Source organism: Stegostoma tigrinum, chromosome 10 (assembly GCF_030684315.1).
Source record: "Stegostoma tigrinum isolate sSteTig4 chromosome 10, sSteTig4.hap1, whole genome shotgun sequence".
NCBI classification, from domain to species: domain Eukaryota; kingdom Metazoa; phylum Chordata; class Chondrichthyes; order Orectolobiformes; family Stegostomatidae; genus Stegostoma; species Stegostoma tigrinum.
The window spans coordinates 3,867,025-3,883,291 of record NC_081363.1 but is presented as its reverse complement, the minus strand read 5'-3'; the positions used below and the strand labels follow the sequence as shown (position 1 = coordinate 3,883,291).

The 16,267-nt window shown below is 46.8% G+C and overlaps 1 protein-coding gene across 1 annotated transcript in view; it reads right to left on the bottom strand.

Annotated features, from left to right (window-relative positions):
• LOC125455303 (heat shock-related 70 kDa protein 2-like) overlaps positions 1 to 9,571 on the bottom strand; it is a 37,821-nt gene extending 28,250 nt beyond the window's left edge. Inside the window, exon 1 of the mRNA XM_048537061.2 lies at positions 9,472 to 9,571. The gene's annotated coding sequence lies outside the window, so the exon portion shown is untranslated. The remainder of the gene's footprint in view (positions 1 to 9,471) is intronic.
• Positions 9,572 to 16,267: the final 6,696 nt, after the last annotated feature.

Sequence of the window (16,267 nt, the reverse complement as noted above, 5' to 3'; positions counted from 1 at the left end):
CTTTGTATAAAGCACAAATTTGGAAATATTGCAGTTGGTCCCCACCTTCAACTCGCTGATCTATATCATGAACAGCTGGGGCCCAAGTATTAATCCCTGTGGTACCTCAAATGAGATCAATGCCTCTCAAAGTGAGATAACAAAGTGTGGAGCTGGATGAACACAGCAGGCCAAGCAGCATCTTAGGAGCTCAAAAGCTGACGTTTCGGGCCTAGACCCTTCTTCAGAAAAGGAGGATGGGGAGAGGATTCTGAAATAGAGAGGGGGAGGCGGACCGAAGATGGATAGAGGAGAAGATAGGTAGAGAGGAGAGTAGTGGTGGGGAGGTAGGGAGAGGATAGGTCAGTCCGGGGAGGACGGACAGGTTAAGGAGGCAGGTTGAGGTTAGTAGGTGTGAAATGGAGGTGCGGCTCGAGTTGGGAGGAGGGGATAGGTGAGAGGAAGAGTTAAGGAGGCGAGGACGAGCTGGGCTGTTTTTGGGATGCAGTGGGCGGAGGGGACACTTTGAAGCTTGTGAAATCCACATTGATACCATTGGGCTGCAGGGTTCCCAAGCGGAATATGAGCTGCTGTTCCTGCAACCTTTGGGTGGCATCATTATGGCACTGCAGGAGGCCCAGGATGGACATGTCATCTGAAGAATGGGAGGGGGAGTTGAAATGGTTCGTGACTGGGAGGTGCAGTTGTTTATTGCGAACCGAGCGGAGGTGTTCTGCAAAGCGGTCCCCAAGCCTCCGCTTGGTTTCCCCAATGTAGAGGCAGCCACACCGGGTACAGTGGATGCAGTATACCACATTGGCAGATGTGCAGGTGAACATCTGCTTGATATGGAAAGTCATCTTGGGGCTTGGGATGGGGGTGAGGGAGGAGGTGTGGGGGAAAGTGTAGCACTTCCTGCGGTTGCAGGGGAAGGTGCCGGGTGTGGTGGGGTCGGAGGGGAGTGTGGAGCGGGCAAGGGTGTCACGGAGAGAGTGGTCTCTCCGGAAGGCAGGCAAGGGTGGGGATGGAAATCAATGTGGACTTCACAAGCTTCAAAATCTCCCGTTCCCCCACTGCATCCCAAAACCAGCCCAGCCCGTCCCCACCTCCCTAACCTGTCCTTCCTCTCACCTATCCCCTCCTCCCACCTCAAACCGCACCTCCATTTCCTACCTACCAACCTCATCCCACCTCCTTGACCTGTCCGTCCTCCCCGAACTGACCTATCCCCTCCCTACCTCCCCACCTATACTCTCCTCTCCACCTATGTTCTCCTCTATCCATCTTCGGTCCACCTCCCCCTCTCTCCCTGTTTATTTCAGAACCCTGTATCCATCCCCCTTTTCTGATGAAGGGTCTAGGCCCGAAACGTCAGCTTTTGTGCTCCTAAGATGCTGCTTGGCCTGCTGTGTTCATCCAGCTCCACACTTTATCTCAGATTCTCCAGCATCTGCAGTTCCCGTTACCCCTCTCCTCTCAAAGTGAGAATGACTCATTTATTGTTATTCTCCTTTTTTCTGTTAGCTGATCACTAATCAACGTGAGTACACTATCTCCTATCCCACGTGCTTTAATTTTTCTAACTTGCCTCCTGTGGAGGATGTCATCAAAAGCCTTCTAAAAGTTTAAGTATACTATGTCCATTGAAACTCCTTTATCAAATTTGTTAGTTTTATCTTCAAAAAACTCCCAAGTTCATTAACAGACAGTAGTGGTAGATGGTAGCTTTTCGGACTGGAGGCCTGTGACCAGCAGTGTGCCACAGGGATCAGCGCTGGGTCCACTGCTTTTCATCATTTGTATAAATGATTTGGATGTAAATATAGGAGGTATGGTTAGTAAGTTTTCAGATGACACCAAAATAGGTGATGTAGTGGACAGTGAAGAAGATTATCTCAGAAATCAACGGGACCTCGATCAGTTGGGCAAATGGGTCGAGGAGTGGCAGACGGAGTTTAATTTAGTTAAATGTAAGGTGTTGCATTTTGGAAAGGCAAATTGGGTCAGGACTTGTACACTTAATGGTTGGGCCATGGGGAGTGTTGCCAAACAGACCAATAGGTGCAGGGGCACAGTTCCTTAAAACAGGAGTTGGAGGTACACAGAGTGGTGAAGGCAGCATTTAGCATGTTTAGCTTCATTGGTCAGAACATTGGGTCTCGGAGGTGGGACATGGTGTTGTGGCTGTAGAGGACATTGTTAGACCACTTTTAGAATACTGCATTCAATTCTGGTTGCCCTTCTATAAGAAAGATGTTGCTAAACTTGAGAGTGTGCACAAAAGATTTACAAGGATGTTGAGAGGACTGGAGGGCTTGAGTTAAAGGCTGAATAGGCTGAGGCCTTTTCCCCCTCTGGAGCAGAGGCTGAGGGGTGACCTTATAGAGGTTTATGAAAGCATAAGGGACATAGATAGGGTAAATAGCCAGGGTCTTTTTCCCAGGGTGGGGGAGCTCAAAACTAGAAGCCATAGGTTTAAGGTGAGAGGAGAAAGGTTTAAAAATAGGATCAGGGGAATAATTTTTTGAGTGGTGCATGTATGGAACAAGCTAACAGAGAAACTGGCAGAGTTGCGAACGATTACAACATTTGAGAGTCATCTGGATGGAAATGTGAATAGGGATTAGATGTTTAGAGGGATTTGGGCCAAATGGGACTAGGTCAGATTGAGATGTCTGGTCAGGGCAGGCTGGTTGGACCATAGGGTCTGTCTCCGTGCTACATGACAATGACTAAAAATGATTTCCATTCGGAAATCTATTCCATGTCCCCTCAGACCGTTATTAATCAGATGTCAGCTTATCCTTTAAAATATACCCTAGTATTTTCCCTACTTCTGATATAAAGCCAACAGGTTTGTAGTTCCCAGTTTTCTCTCTTGCTCCCTTCTTAAATAACGGGATGACATTTGCTACCTTCTGATCTTCAGGAATCACTCAAGGATCTGTAGAACTTTGGAAGATAACCACCAATGCATTAACTCTCCCTACAGCCAGCTCCTTCAACATCCTGGGATGGAGACTGAGTAAAGTGAGTGGGTATGGACAGGACAGATGCAGTATAATGTGGATAACCGTTAAGTTCTGGATGTGAGATTGCTCGCTGAGCTGGAAGGTTAGTTTTCAGACGTTTCGTCACCATTCTAGGTAACATCATCAGTGAGCCTCCGATGAAGCGGGACATAAAACCAGCGCTTCATCGGAGGCTCACTGATGATGTTACCTAGAATGGTGACGAAACGTCTGAAAACTAACCTTCCAGCTCAGCGAGCAATCTCACATCCAGAACCTCAACCTGAGCTACAAATCTTCTCAAAACTTGCTAACTGTTAAGTTGTCCATTTTGGTACAAAACAAAGAATGGCAGAATATTATTTAATGGTGAGTGATTGGGAAATGTTGATGTACAAAGGGAGTTGGGGGTCCTTGCACAGTAGTCATTGAAAACAACCACACTGGCGTAGCAAGCAATTAGGAAGGCAAAGGGAGGGTGACCTTCATTGCAAGAGTGTTTGAGCAAGAGCTCATACACTTTGGCAGGAAGAACAGAGGAGCTGAATCTTATTTACATTGAGAAAGACTGCTGAAAGCTGCAGCAAAGAGAAATCTAGAAGCCTTTGTCCATGAATCATAAAAGCCAGGATCCTAATTCATCAGGTAATAAGGACGGCAAATGGAATATTGGTCTTTATTTCAAAGGGAGGTTTTGCTAAAACTATACAAGGCACTAGTGAGATCTCAGTTAGAATAGTGAACAGTTTTGGACCCCCTATCCAAGGGAAGATAGAATGGCTTTGGAGACAGTCCAGAGAAGGTTCCAGGTAGTGGGAATGGAGGGGACTATCTTATGAGGAGAGGTTGGGCTGTGCTCATTGGAGTTTAGAAGAACGAAACATTCAAGATTCTTAGGGGAATTGACAGGGTACATTTGGAAAGGTTATTTACCCTTATGGGAGAGTTTAGGATCACAGGGCATCATCTCAGAATTGGAGGTCACATACTTAAGGCAGAGATGAGGAGGAATTTCCTCACTCAGACTGTTGGCGAATTTGTGAAATTCTTTACCACAGAAGGACATGAGGCAAAAATTACTGAATAAATTTTAGAAAGAAATAGGTACATTTCTAGAGGCTAAAGGTTTCAACCTGGGATTGCTGGTCTATTCTTGCTCTGGTTTTCTATGATTCCTCTATTCGAGAAATAAGGGATGCAGGAAGCTGAAGCTGCAAGTCAGTTACTTTAATATCTATCTTTGCTAGAATGATTTATAAACAAGATTACAGCAAGGGACTAGAGTCATACAGCATGGAAACAGACCCTTCAGTCCAAAACGGTCATGCTGACCAGGTATCCCATTCTAAACTAGTTCCATTTGCCTGCATTTGGCCCATACCCCTCTAAATCTTTCCTATTCCTATAGCTGTTCAAATGGCTTTTTAATGTGGGAATTGGACCTGCCTCTACCATTTCCTCTGGCAGTTAGTTCCATAGACGCACCACTCCCTGTGTGAAAAACTTGCCCCCTCAGATCCCTTTTAAATCTTTCCCCTCTCACCTTAAACCTATACCCACCAGTTTTGGACACCCCAACCCCTGGAAAAAGACCTTGGCTTTTCACCTTAGCTTTGCCCATCATGATTTTAATGAACCTATGAAGTCACCCCTTAGCCTCTAACACTCCAGGGAAAAAAGTGCCAGCCTATCCAACAACAAAAACAGAAGTTGCTGGAAAAGCTCACCAGGACTGGCAGCATCTGTGAAGGGAAAAAACAGAGTTAACGTTTTGGGTCCGGTGACCCTTCCTCAGACTATCCAGCCTCTTCTTAGAGCTCAAATCCTGGCAACATCCTAGTAAATCTTTCCTGAACCCTCTCAAGTTTAGTATTATCCTTCCTAGAGCTGAGCGCCTGAGACTGTATACAGTACTCCAAAAGTGGCCTCACCAACATCCTGTACAACTGCAACGTGATGTTCCGACAACTATACACAACAGTCTGAGAAAGGAAGGCACGCTTAACCACCCTGTCTGTGATGTAAGATTTTTTAAAAAATCACGTACCTGAATTCCTAGGTGTCTCTGTTCGATAACACTACCCAGGGCCCTACAATTAAATGTAAAAATCCTGCACCTGTTTGTTTTACAATAATGCAGCATCTCACATTTATCCAAATTAAACTTCATCTGCCACTCCTCAGCCCACTGACCCAAGTGATCAAGATCCCTTTGTAATCTTAGATAACCTTCTTCACTGTACACTATACTCCCAATTTTGGTGTCACCTGCAAACCATGCTTAAATTCTCATCCAAATCGTTTTTACAAATGTCAAAAAACAGCGGACCCACTACCAAGCCCTGAGAAACCACTGACCACAGCTACCACCAATCTGGTAGAGGTAACATATTGGTGTGTATATGGAAGATTAGCTGGCGAGCAGGAAGCAGAGAGTAGGTATAAAAGAACTTTTTTCAGGTTGGCAAGATTCAACAAGTGGTATGCCATGGCGACAGGAGCTGGAATCTCAACAGTTTACATTTTACATAAATGACTGGGATGAAGGGATAGAATGTGTGGTACTCTTATATAACTCATTGGTGAGTGTCGCTGGCTGGCCAGCATTTATTGCCCATCCCCTGCAGCCCTTGATCTGAGTGGCTTGCTAGGCTATTTCAGAGGGCAGCAGAGAGTCAACCAAATTCCTTTGGGTCTGAAGTAACATATAAGACAGACCAGGTGAGAATGGCTGACTTCCTTCCCTGAAGGGCATTAGTGAGCAGATGGATTTTACCAAAGGTTTGTTATTACATACATTACTAAGCCTATGATAACAAAGTGTGGAGCTGGATGAACACAGGAGGCCAAGCAGCATCTTAGGAGCACAAAAGCTGACGTTTCGGGCCTAGACCCTTCACTAAGCCTATCATTTCCTGGTTTATCCTTGGGTGACTGCAGGACAATGTTGAGTCTTCTTCAAGTTTTTGTTTGCAAAGTCCTGCATAGTCTTATTGAAACACCACCCCCCCCCACTGTCTCTCTTCCACAGTCACACACCTCTCTAAGATCTCTGCATTCCTCCCCTCATAGCCTCGATGGCATCCCAATTTTAATTAATCCACCAAAGCTGGTGATATCTTCAGCCATCTGTGCCTGGAATTCCCAAACTCTGAAAATACAATGTACATGTCTGTCTCCACCCTTACGATGCTCCTTAAAAACCTACTTTGACCAAGTAGCTTGTGAATGGCACAATATTAAATTCTGTCTGATCACGCTCTGGTAATGTGCCATGGCAATGTTTAACTATGTTAAAGATGCCATATTAATGTAAGTTTTGTTGCAAAGGCACACCTTTTAAAGGGTCAGAGATAATGGGAACTGCAGATGCTGGAGAATCCAAGATAATAAAATGTGAGGCTGGATGAACACAGCAGGCCAAGCAGCATCCCAGGGGCACAAAAGCTGACGTTTCGGGCCTAGACCCTTAAAGGGTCAACTTGTTGCATATAACTGGAAAGGGACACACTCTGGCTAAGGTCAGCGGGTTTCCTTCCCTAAAGAGGTGAACAGGCTGGGTCTTTTGAACAATCAACAGCTTCATAAATTTAAGTTTACTGAAGAGAGACATTTTGTCAAGGCTTTTCGTCTTGCACTCATCAGGACAATTTCCAAGAATACTAATTCAAGGGGAAAAGCAGCATTCACAATACATGGAGGGGGGAACGTGTATGCTTGGTAAGAGGACTCTGATTGGTAGAGTGAATGCTCCAATTATGGGTGACAGTTTGGCAGTTAACTGTCAATCAATTAATTGGTGCATTCTCCATAGTAACCCCACTACCAATATACCAGCATTCTCCTCTCAGCAGCCACCTTCTGCACTGTGGATAGTCTCAGAAACATCCATCTTCTTAACCGTGGATTGACTATTGTGGTTGACACGGTCCTGAACCACATCCCCACATCTCTGCCCTCACCCCTTCCCTCGCAAAACAACAATAGGGTCCCACACTAAACAAAATAAAAAGCCAAAACAATGGCAGATGCTGGAAATCAGCCACAAAAACAAACTGTTGGATAAATTCTATAGATCTGGCAACGGCAGTGGAAATAAAGCAGAGTTAATGTTTCATGTCTGCTGAACATTCTTCAGAGCTGGTCCCTCTTATCACCATCCAAAGGATCATTAGTCCCGTTTCTGCCACTTCCAGCAGGACCCCACCATCTGACACACATCCCTCTCCCCTCCCCTCCCGTGTCAGCATTCTGCAGGGACTGTTCCCTGTGGGACTAGAGATCAACATCATTAACTTTAGAGCCTGATTCCAGCCGTCCATGTTTTTTTTTGTAACCCATCCCCACACCCAATCCTGTTATGACGTGGGTTGCTGTTAGCAATCACTCATTCCCATGTATGCCTAGGCCTGCTATTGATGAAGGGTCTCAGCCCGAAACGTCAGCTTTTGTGCTCCTGAGATGCTGCTTGGACTGCTGTGTTCACCCAGCTCCACACTATGTTATCTCTATTACACTATGCGGGTTGCTTTCAGTACAGCTCACCCATTCTCTCCGACTGTTAGCTCTTAATCTCTTTCATTCAGATTTTCCTCTGTCCTGGCCTGCTATCCATTATCTCCTTGATTAATACCCCTTCTATCTTTTTCTCTCCCTTGTCTTCAGCATAAATGCACTTTTTCCTAGTTGCCAGTAGCTGTGATGAGGTGTCGCTGGACTGGAGATTAATCTCTGCTTTATACCCACAGATGCCAGACCTGCTGAGTTTCACCAACAATTTCTGTTTTTGTGTAAACGTTGCGAGTCTTCATTGACTGGGTATTGGCAAATTGTCCTGATGAGTACAAAACGAAACGTTTTGACTGCACTTATATCAGCCAATAAAGTCATAACTTGTATTTGTGACCATACATCCTAAATATCTCATACTGAGGTTATTTAAGTGTTTCTGCACAACAGCCCCTCCCAGTCGCATTGCTCCTGCCCAGAGCTCTAATGGTGATCGCTCCCGGTTTCATTTCCCTAGATCCCGGCCTCGGTCGCAGCGCTCCAGACACGGCAGCCTTCCCGGCTGCAATACCCCTTACCCCGGGCTCGGACACGGCTCTCTCCCCGTTTGCAATGCCCCGGGCTCGGTTACAGCTCCCTCCCCGTTTGCAATGCCCCGGACTCGGTTACAACTCTCTCCCCGTTTGCAATGCCCCGGACTCGGTTACAACTCTCTCCGGTTGCAATGATCCTTACCCCGGACTCTGATACAGCTCTCTCCCCGTTTGCAATGCCCCGGGATCGGCTACAGCTCTCTCCCCGTTTGCAATGCCCCGGGATCGGCTACAGCTCTCTCCCCGTTTGCAATGCCCCGGGATCGGCTACAGCTCTCTCCCCGTTTGCAATGCCCCGGGCTCGGTTACAGCTCCCTCCCCGCTTGCAATGCCCCGGGATCGGCTACAGCTCTCTCCCCGTTTGCAATGCCCCGGGATCGGCTACAGCTCTCTCCCCGTTTGCAATGCCCCGGGCTCGGTTACAGCTCCCTCCCCGCTTGCAATGCCCCGGGCTCGGTTACAGCTCCCTCCCCGTTTGCAATGCCCCGGGCTCGGTTACAGCTCCCTCCCCGTTTGCAATGCCCCGGGCTCGGTTACAGCTCCCTCCCCGTTTGCAATGCCCCGGGCTCGGTTACAGCTCCCTCCCCGTTTGCAATGCCCCGGGATCGGCTACAGCTCCCTCCCCGTTTGCAATGCCCCGGGCTCGGTTACAGCTCTCTCCCCGTTTGCAATGCCCCGGGCTCGGATACAGCTCTCTCCCCGTTTGCATTGCCCCGGGATCGGCTACAGCTCTCTCCCCGTTTGCAATGCCCCGGGATCGGCTACAGCTCCCTCCCCGCTTGCAATGCCCCGGGCTCGGTTACAGCTCCCTCCCCGTTTGCAATGCCCCGGGCTCGGTTACAGCTCCCTCCCCGTTTGCAATGCCCCGGGCTCGGTTACAGCTCCCTCCCCGTTTGCAATGCCCCGGGCTCGGTTACAGCTCTCTCCTCGTTTGCAATGCCCCGGACTCGGTTACAGCTCTCTCCCCGTTTGCAATGCCCCTTACCCCGGGGTCGGTTACAGCGCTGTCCCCGGTTGCAATGCCCGGGGCTCGGTTACAGCTCTCTCCCCGTTTGCAATGCCCCGGACTCGAATACAGCTCCCTCCCCGTTTGCAATGCCCCGGACTCGGATACAGCTCCCTCCCCGTTTGCAATGCCCCGGACTCGGATACAGCTCTCTCCCCGTTTGCAATGCCCCTTACCACGGGGTCGGTTACAGCGCTGTCCCCGGTTGCAATGCCCGGGGCTCGGTTACAGCTCTCTCCCCGTTTGCAATGCCCCGGACTCGGATACAGCTCCCTCCCCGTTTGCAATGCCCCGGACTCGGATACAGCTCCCTCCCCGTTTGCAATGCCCCGGACTCGGATACAGCTCCCTCCCCGTTTGCAATGCCCCTTACCCTGTCCTGCTGCTGGAAGCCGGCCTCGATGCCCTCTCCCCGGTTACCGCTGCTGCCTTGGCTGGAGACAGGGCCTCAGTCAAATTCACAGGAAATGAGCAGTTCAATCTCCTCCTCAAAAGGGAAATGTACTGTCCCAACCCACCCAGGGTTGCTCCTACCTCCCTCCCATCTGAGATACGGCCAGCGCAGAAAGAAGCCATTCAGCCCATTGCCCCGTGTGCTAGCTTCTCCCCTGGAGACCTGCAGTTTTGTAGATATTTACCCGATTGCTTATTGATTGTCCGCTCCCATCCGCCTTCATACATTTTCCTTTTACTATTGCAATATTTACACAGTTCCTCCTTGAGGGAGAGTGCCGGGACCGCAATTGTTGACTGTTTACATAGAGAATTTAGAGTTTGGGACCAAGTGTGGTGTGTGGAGCAAAGTGGGCAGATGACACTGAAAATTTGCAGAGGCATACAGACAGGCTAAGTGAGTGGACATGGTTCTGGTGTATGGAATGCAATGTTTGCAAACATGACGTAATCCTTTTGGTAGGATTAACAGCAAAATGGACTATTTTAATGGTGAAAAATTGCAGCATGCTGCTGTGCAGAGGGACCTGTGTGTCCTTGTGCAAAATTCTCAAGAAGTTGGTTTGCAGATGTAGCAAGTCATTAAAAAGGCAATTGCCATTGCTAGAGGGATGGAGTTTAAAAGCAGAGAGGTTATGCTGCAGCTGTACAAGGTGCTGGTGAGGCCACATCTGAAGTATTGTGTGCAGTTTTGTTCTCCTTACTTGAGAAAGGATGTACAGGCACTGGAGGGGGTGCAGAGAAGGTTCACTAGGTTGATTCCAGAGTTGAGAGCATTGGCTTATGAGGAGATATTAAGTTGATTCCAACTATACTCATTGGAATTTAGAAGAATCGGGAGGAGGGGGCTGGGTGTTGTTATTTAAAATAATGAAGGGAATAGAAAAGATAGAAGCAGGGATGTTGTTTCCTCTGGCGGGTGAAACTAGAATTACGGGGCGTAGCCTCAAAATAAGGGGGAGCAGATTTAGGACTGAGTTGAGGAGAAACCTCTTCACTCAGAGGCTTGTGAATCTGTGGAATTCCCTTCCCAGTGAAGCAGTCGTGGCTACCTTATTGAATGTTTTAAGGTGAAGATAGATTTTTGAACAGTAAAGCAATTAAGGGTTATGGTGAGAGCGTGGGTAAACAGAGCTGAGTCCACAAAAAGATCAGCCATGATCTTGTTGAATGGTGGAGCAGGTTCACGGACTCAGATGGTCTATTCCTGCTCCTATTTCATATGTTCTTACAAACATTTTTCAGTCCTGTACACGCTGACAATGTTTGGACTAGTGTGTATCAGGAGAAGCTGTTTCCGCTGCCGGAAAGATTAGTATCCAGGTGTTTGATAGTAAATGTCAGATTGAGCCTAGGTAGATTTAGATGAATGTGAGCTGATCTTATCCCTGATATAACAAAGTGTGGAGCTGGATGAACACAGCAGGCCAAGCAGCATCAGAAGAGCAGGAAGCCTGACATTTTGGTCCTAGAGCCTTCTTCAGAAACCATTTCTGATGCTGCTTGGCCTGCTGTGTTCATCCAGCTTTACACCTTGGTATATCAGATTAGAACATAAGAACTAGGAACAGGAGGCTGTTCGGCCCTTCCAGCCTGCTCCATCATTCAATAAGATCATGACTGATCTTTTCATGGACTCAGATCCACTTACCCACGCTCTGACCCTAACCCTTAATTCCTTTATTGTTAAAGAAAAACTGTCTTAGCTTTAAAAACATTTACTGAAGTAGCGACAACTGCTTCAATGGGCAAGGAATTCCAAGGATTAACAACCCTCTGGGTGAAGAAGTTCCTTCTCAATTCAGTCCTAAATCTGCTCCCTCTAATCTTGAGGCTATGCCCTCTTGTCCTAGCTTCACCTGCCAGTAGGAACATCCTCTCTAATTCTATCTTGTCTGTTCCCTTCATAATTTTATATGTTTCTATAAGATCCCCTTCAATCTTCTGAATTCCAATGAACATAATCCCAATCTACTCAGTCTCTCCCCATAAGCCAACCCCTCAACTCCAGCATCAACCCAGTGAACCTCCTCTGCACCCCCTCCAGTGCCAGTACATCCTTTCTCAAGGAAGGAGCCCAAAACTGCACACAGTACTCCAGGTGTGGCCTCACCAGCACCTTGTACAGCTGCAACATAACCTCGCTGCCTTTAAACTCAATCCCTTTAGCAATGAAGGACAAAATTCCATTTGCCTTCCTAATTACTTGTTGTACCTGCAGACTAACATCCAGCATCTGCAGTTCCTACTATCTCTGATCTTATCCCTGGGTGGAATTGTCAAATATTTGGAGACATAGGCTTAAGGTGAAAGTGGAAAACTTGAGGAAGAAGTGTGGGGCAAGCTTTTTTACACAAGAGGGTGGCCAGTGCCTGGAATGTGCTGCCAGGGGAGGTGGTAAAAGTGGATATGTTAGTATGGTTTAAGAGACATTTGGATACACACATGAACAGGTGGGGAAGGGAGGGATGCGGGCCATGAGCTGGCAGTTGGAATTAATTCAGAGTGGTATCATAGCTGGCACAGACATGGTGGGCCGAAAGGCCTGTTCCTGCGCTGTAATGTTGTATGATCTTTTGAAACATATCTGACCTTGGGACTTGGGAGGGTGGACGCTGAGAAGAGGTTTTCTCTTGTCGCGGAGCCTAGAAAGAGGGACACAGTTTAAGAATGTGAGGTTAGCCCTTTAAGACAGACATCAGGAGATACCTTTTCTCTCAGAGGATCATCCAACTGTGGAATTCTCTTCTTCAGAAGCTGGCTGACTGAACTTATTCAAAGCTGAGTTTGATTATATTTTTGATAGATAGGGGAGTTGAGGGTTTTGAAAATAGACAGTAAAGTGTAGAGACTGCTACTAAAGCAGCCCTGACCTTATTGAATGGTGGAGCAGGCTATAGGGTTGAATAGCCTACTTCTGCTCTAACATCCCATGCAGGAGGCCATTCAGCCCCTTAAGTTTGTTCTATCATTCACTTAGATAGAAACTAATCTATACCATGACTAGACCGCATTCCCTTCCTCAACAAGAATCTGTTGATCTCAATCTCAAAAACTCCAATTAATCTGCCAACCGTAAGGGGAGCAAGATCCCAATTTTGTGACTGTGTATGCAGCAGTGCTTCCTGATTTCGCTCCAATTCTGGATGTTCTCATCAGAGGAAATAGTGTCTCCGTGTCTGCTGAATCAAATCCTATTATCATTTTAACCAAACCCTCACTCGGCTTCGTAAAGTCAAGGGGCTGCCAGCCAAATTAAATCATTCCCTCAGCTTACATTCAGCTTCCCTTTTAACAACTGCTGATATTTAAAGTCCTCTTCAACCAGTGTGTAAAAGTATTTGTTTCATAGGTCTGCTATTTTCTTATTATTCGTTACAGTTCATTGCAGATTATTTAACAACCACAGTATCATCGAATGGTGGAGAAAACTCAACGGGCCAAATGGCCGACTTCTGCTCCTATGTCTTATGATTTACATCGGCCCTCTAACAGACCTGCTTTGTCAGTATCTCAAACACTTGGGTTATCCAGTTAGGATAAAGGTGCCCTGTTAGATGAATCATATAAAGTTAGTATGCTGGTACAGCAAGTGATTAGGAAGATAACTGGAATGTTTTATTGCAAGGGGAATGGAGAACATGAGTAGTGAAGGTTTTCTCCAAATCTGCAGGAATTGGTTGCACCCAGTATCCACAGTGTTCTGTTTTATTGCCTAATTCACTGCTGCTTCTCTTTCAGGGATGCTGACCTTAGATGTTCACCTTCATCGTTTTCTATTTCCCTTCTGGTTAACGTGTTTAGCTTTCTCAGCCACATCTCCTTCCTCACTGGCTGTCTCCTGCTTGCATGTACCCCACGTGGGGGTTCCATCCTTTGTGATTCCAGATCCCCACAATCACAGGGACATATATCCATGATATTCACGGGCTCCTTGGACTGCTGTTCTTGCTGCATTCTGAGATCTGTCACATGCATGCCGTCAACCTAAATCTCTCTCCATCAGTACCACCTCACACTGCCTCAAAACTGCCGCAGTCCCCAATTCCATTTCATTCTTATCTCATCGGATATTTTAACAAGAAACTTGTTCTCTTCCTTTCAGAAACTCCAAAAACTCTCAGGTACTCATGCCCCTCTGAATTATTCTTGATTGATTGATTGATTGTCGCATGTACCGAAGTACAATAAAAAGCTTTAGATCACAGAAAGCAAAGGGTGTACAGATCAAAAAGACTTAGAGGCATACAGATTACATTATTTGAGGCTAGAGTCCATTAAACAGCCTAATAACAGCCAGGAAGAAGCTGTTCCTGAACCTGCTTGTGTTTGTATTCGGGTTTCTGTATCTCCTGCCTGATGGAAGAGGTTGGAGAAGATCATTACCAGGGTGTGATGAGTCTTTGATGCTGTTTCTGCAGCAGTGAGCCGTGTAAATGGAGCCCATGGATGGAGGGTTGGCTTCTGTGATGGTCTGGGCTGCGCACAGCCTTCTGCAGTTTCCTCTTCCCCTCCCCCTTGCTCTAACTCCATCCTTTCATTCAATCCTTGATGTATGTAGATCTGACCTACTATTTGTGGAATGATGTGTGCCTAGTAAAGTTTTATCCCGTCATGCCCCACCCTCAATGAATTTTGGGCATATCATGGTGTTGATTTTTCTTCTGTCACCTTCACCTCAATGCCCATTTTCTTTGGATGAGAATCCTCTCCCCACTCCAAGGATCCTTTCACACTTACCCTCCTTAGTTCGCCCACGACCCCAAACCGGGACCTCTCCCCTCTGGCTTTTTACCTTGCCTTTGATTTCTTCATCCAGAACTGCTGACATGACACCTGAATTTCTCTGCCACCCCTACCCCACTCTAACCTGTCTCCATCTGAACTTACTGCACTCTTGTTCCCTCAGGTCCAGCCCTGACCATGTTCTCAAACCTGCCAACAAGTGGGGTGCTGACCTCTACCCTCTGGGAGAGCTGAGTGCCAACTGTCAGACACTTTTTCCCATCTCCCCTTGTGGATCATGACGTCACCTCAAGCTGTTGTTTCCAAGACTCACAGACCTTATCTCTTTTGGGAATCTTCCCTCATCGTCCCCAGTTCCACATAGCATGCTTCTACCTCCTTCCCAAAGTCCACCCACAGGACTGTCCATCTAGCCTCTTCCTATCTGCATTCTATTTTTTTCCCCCGTTTGGTTTCTTCTCACCGACATCCTCTGATGCCCCAGAGGTAATGGGAACTGCAGATGCTGGAGAATCCGAGATAACAAAGTGTGGAGCTGGATGAACACAGCAGGCCAAGCAGCATCTTAGGAGCAAGAAAGCTGACGTTTCAGGCCTAAATCCTTCATCAGAAAAGGGTCTAGGCCCGAAACATCAGCTTTTGTGCTCCTGAGATGCTCCTTGGCCTGCTGTGCTCATCCAGCTCCACACTTTGCTTCCTCTGATGCCCCACATCTATTCAACAATTTTCATGTTTCCTGGTCCCATTCACATTCCCTTCTCCATGGATTTTGCAATCCCTGTACCTCACTTAACTCCCCTCCTGCAGCTAATTATTTATTCCTTAAACAGAGGTCTCATCCATTAGCTCTCTCCTTCACCCAGCCAAATTCATTCTCACTTTGAACAATCTTTTTCACCAATTTGTCTTCCTCCCACCATTAACACTCCAAATATAAGATGTGGCCATGACTAACTTATGACCTTCCCTCCATCAGATGGTCAGAAGTGGGGATACTCGCTGATGATTGCACAATGTTTAGCACCATTCGTGCTCACCATTGAATGTCAAAGTGTAGCTGATGTGAATTTGAGGCGGAGGCTATTGAGTATCTTCAAGACTGAGATTGGCTGTTTTTTCTGACTGATCATGAAGTTGAGGGTTATGTGAACAAGCAGAAAGGTGGAGTGGAGGCCAAAATCGTACCAGCTGTGAGATAACCTTCTGTAACGATGAAGCAGCTCTTATTTCTCCTGCTCTGTCTTTCCATTAATATTTTTAGAACATAGAACAGTACAGCACAGTACAGGCCCTTCAGCCCATGATGTTGTGCCGAACTTTTACCTTCGTCCTGATGTCTATCTGATCTAGACTCCTACCTTATACTACCATCCATATGCCTATCTAATAGCCACTTAAATGGCCCTAATGAGGCCGACTCCACTACCCTCTCCGGCAACGCATTCCACGCCCCTACCACTCTCTGAGTAAAGAACCTACCTCCGATGTCTCCCCTATATCTACCTCCACTCACTTTAAAACTATGCCCCCTCATAATAGCTACCTCCACCCTAGGAAAATGTCTCTGGCCGTCCACTCTATCTATACTTCTGATCATTTTGTACACCTCTATCAAGTCACCTCTCATCCTTCATCATTCGAAAGTGAAAAGCCCTAGATCTCTCAACCTTTCCTCATAAAACCTTCCCTCCATTCCAGGCAACATCCTGGTAAATCTCCTCTGCACCTTTTCCAACGCCTCCACATCTTTCCTGTAATGTGGCGACTAGAACTGGACACAATTGTAATGAGGCGATTGTAATTTTTATAATAATTAATGCAAATTTTTTGCTTTTTTTTCTTCATTCTTGGGACTGGGTGTTGCTGGCTGGCCAGCATTTATTGATTAATTGATTGATTAATTTATTGTCATGCTTACCAAGATACAGTGAAACGCTTTGTTTATGAGCAGTGCAGGCAGATCATAGTAA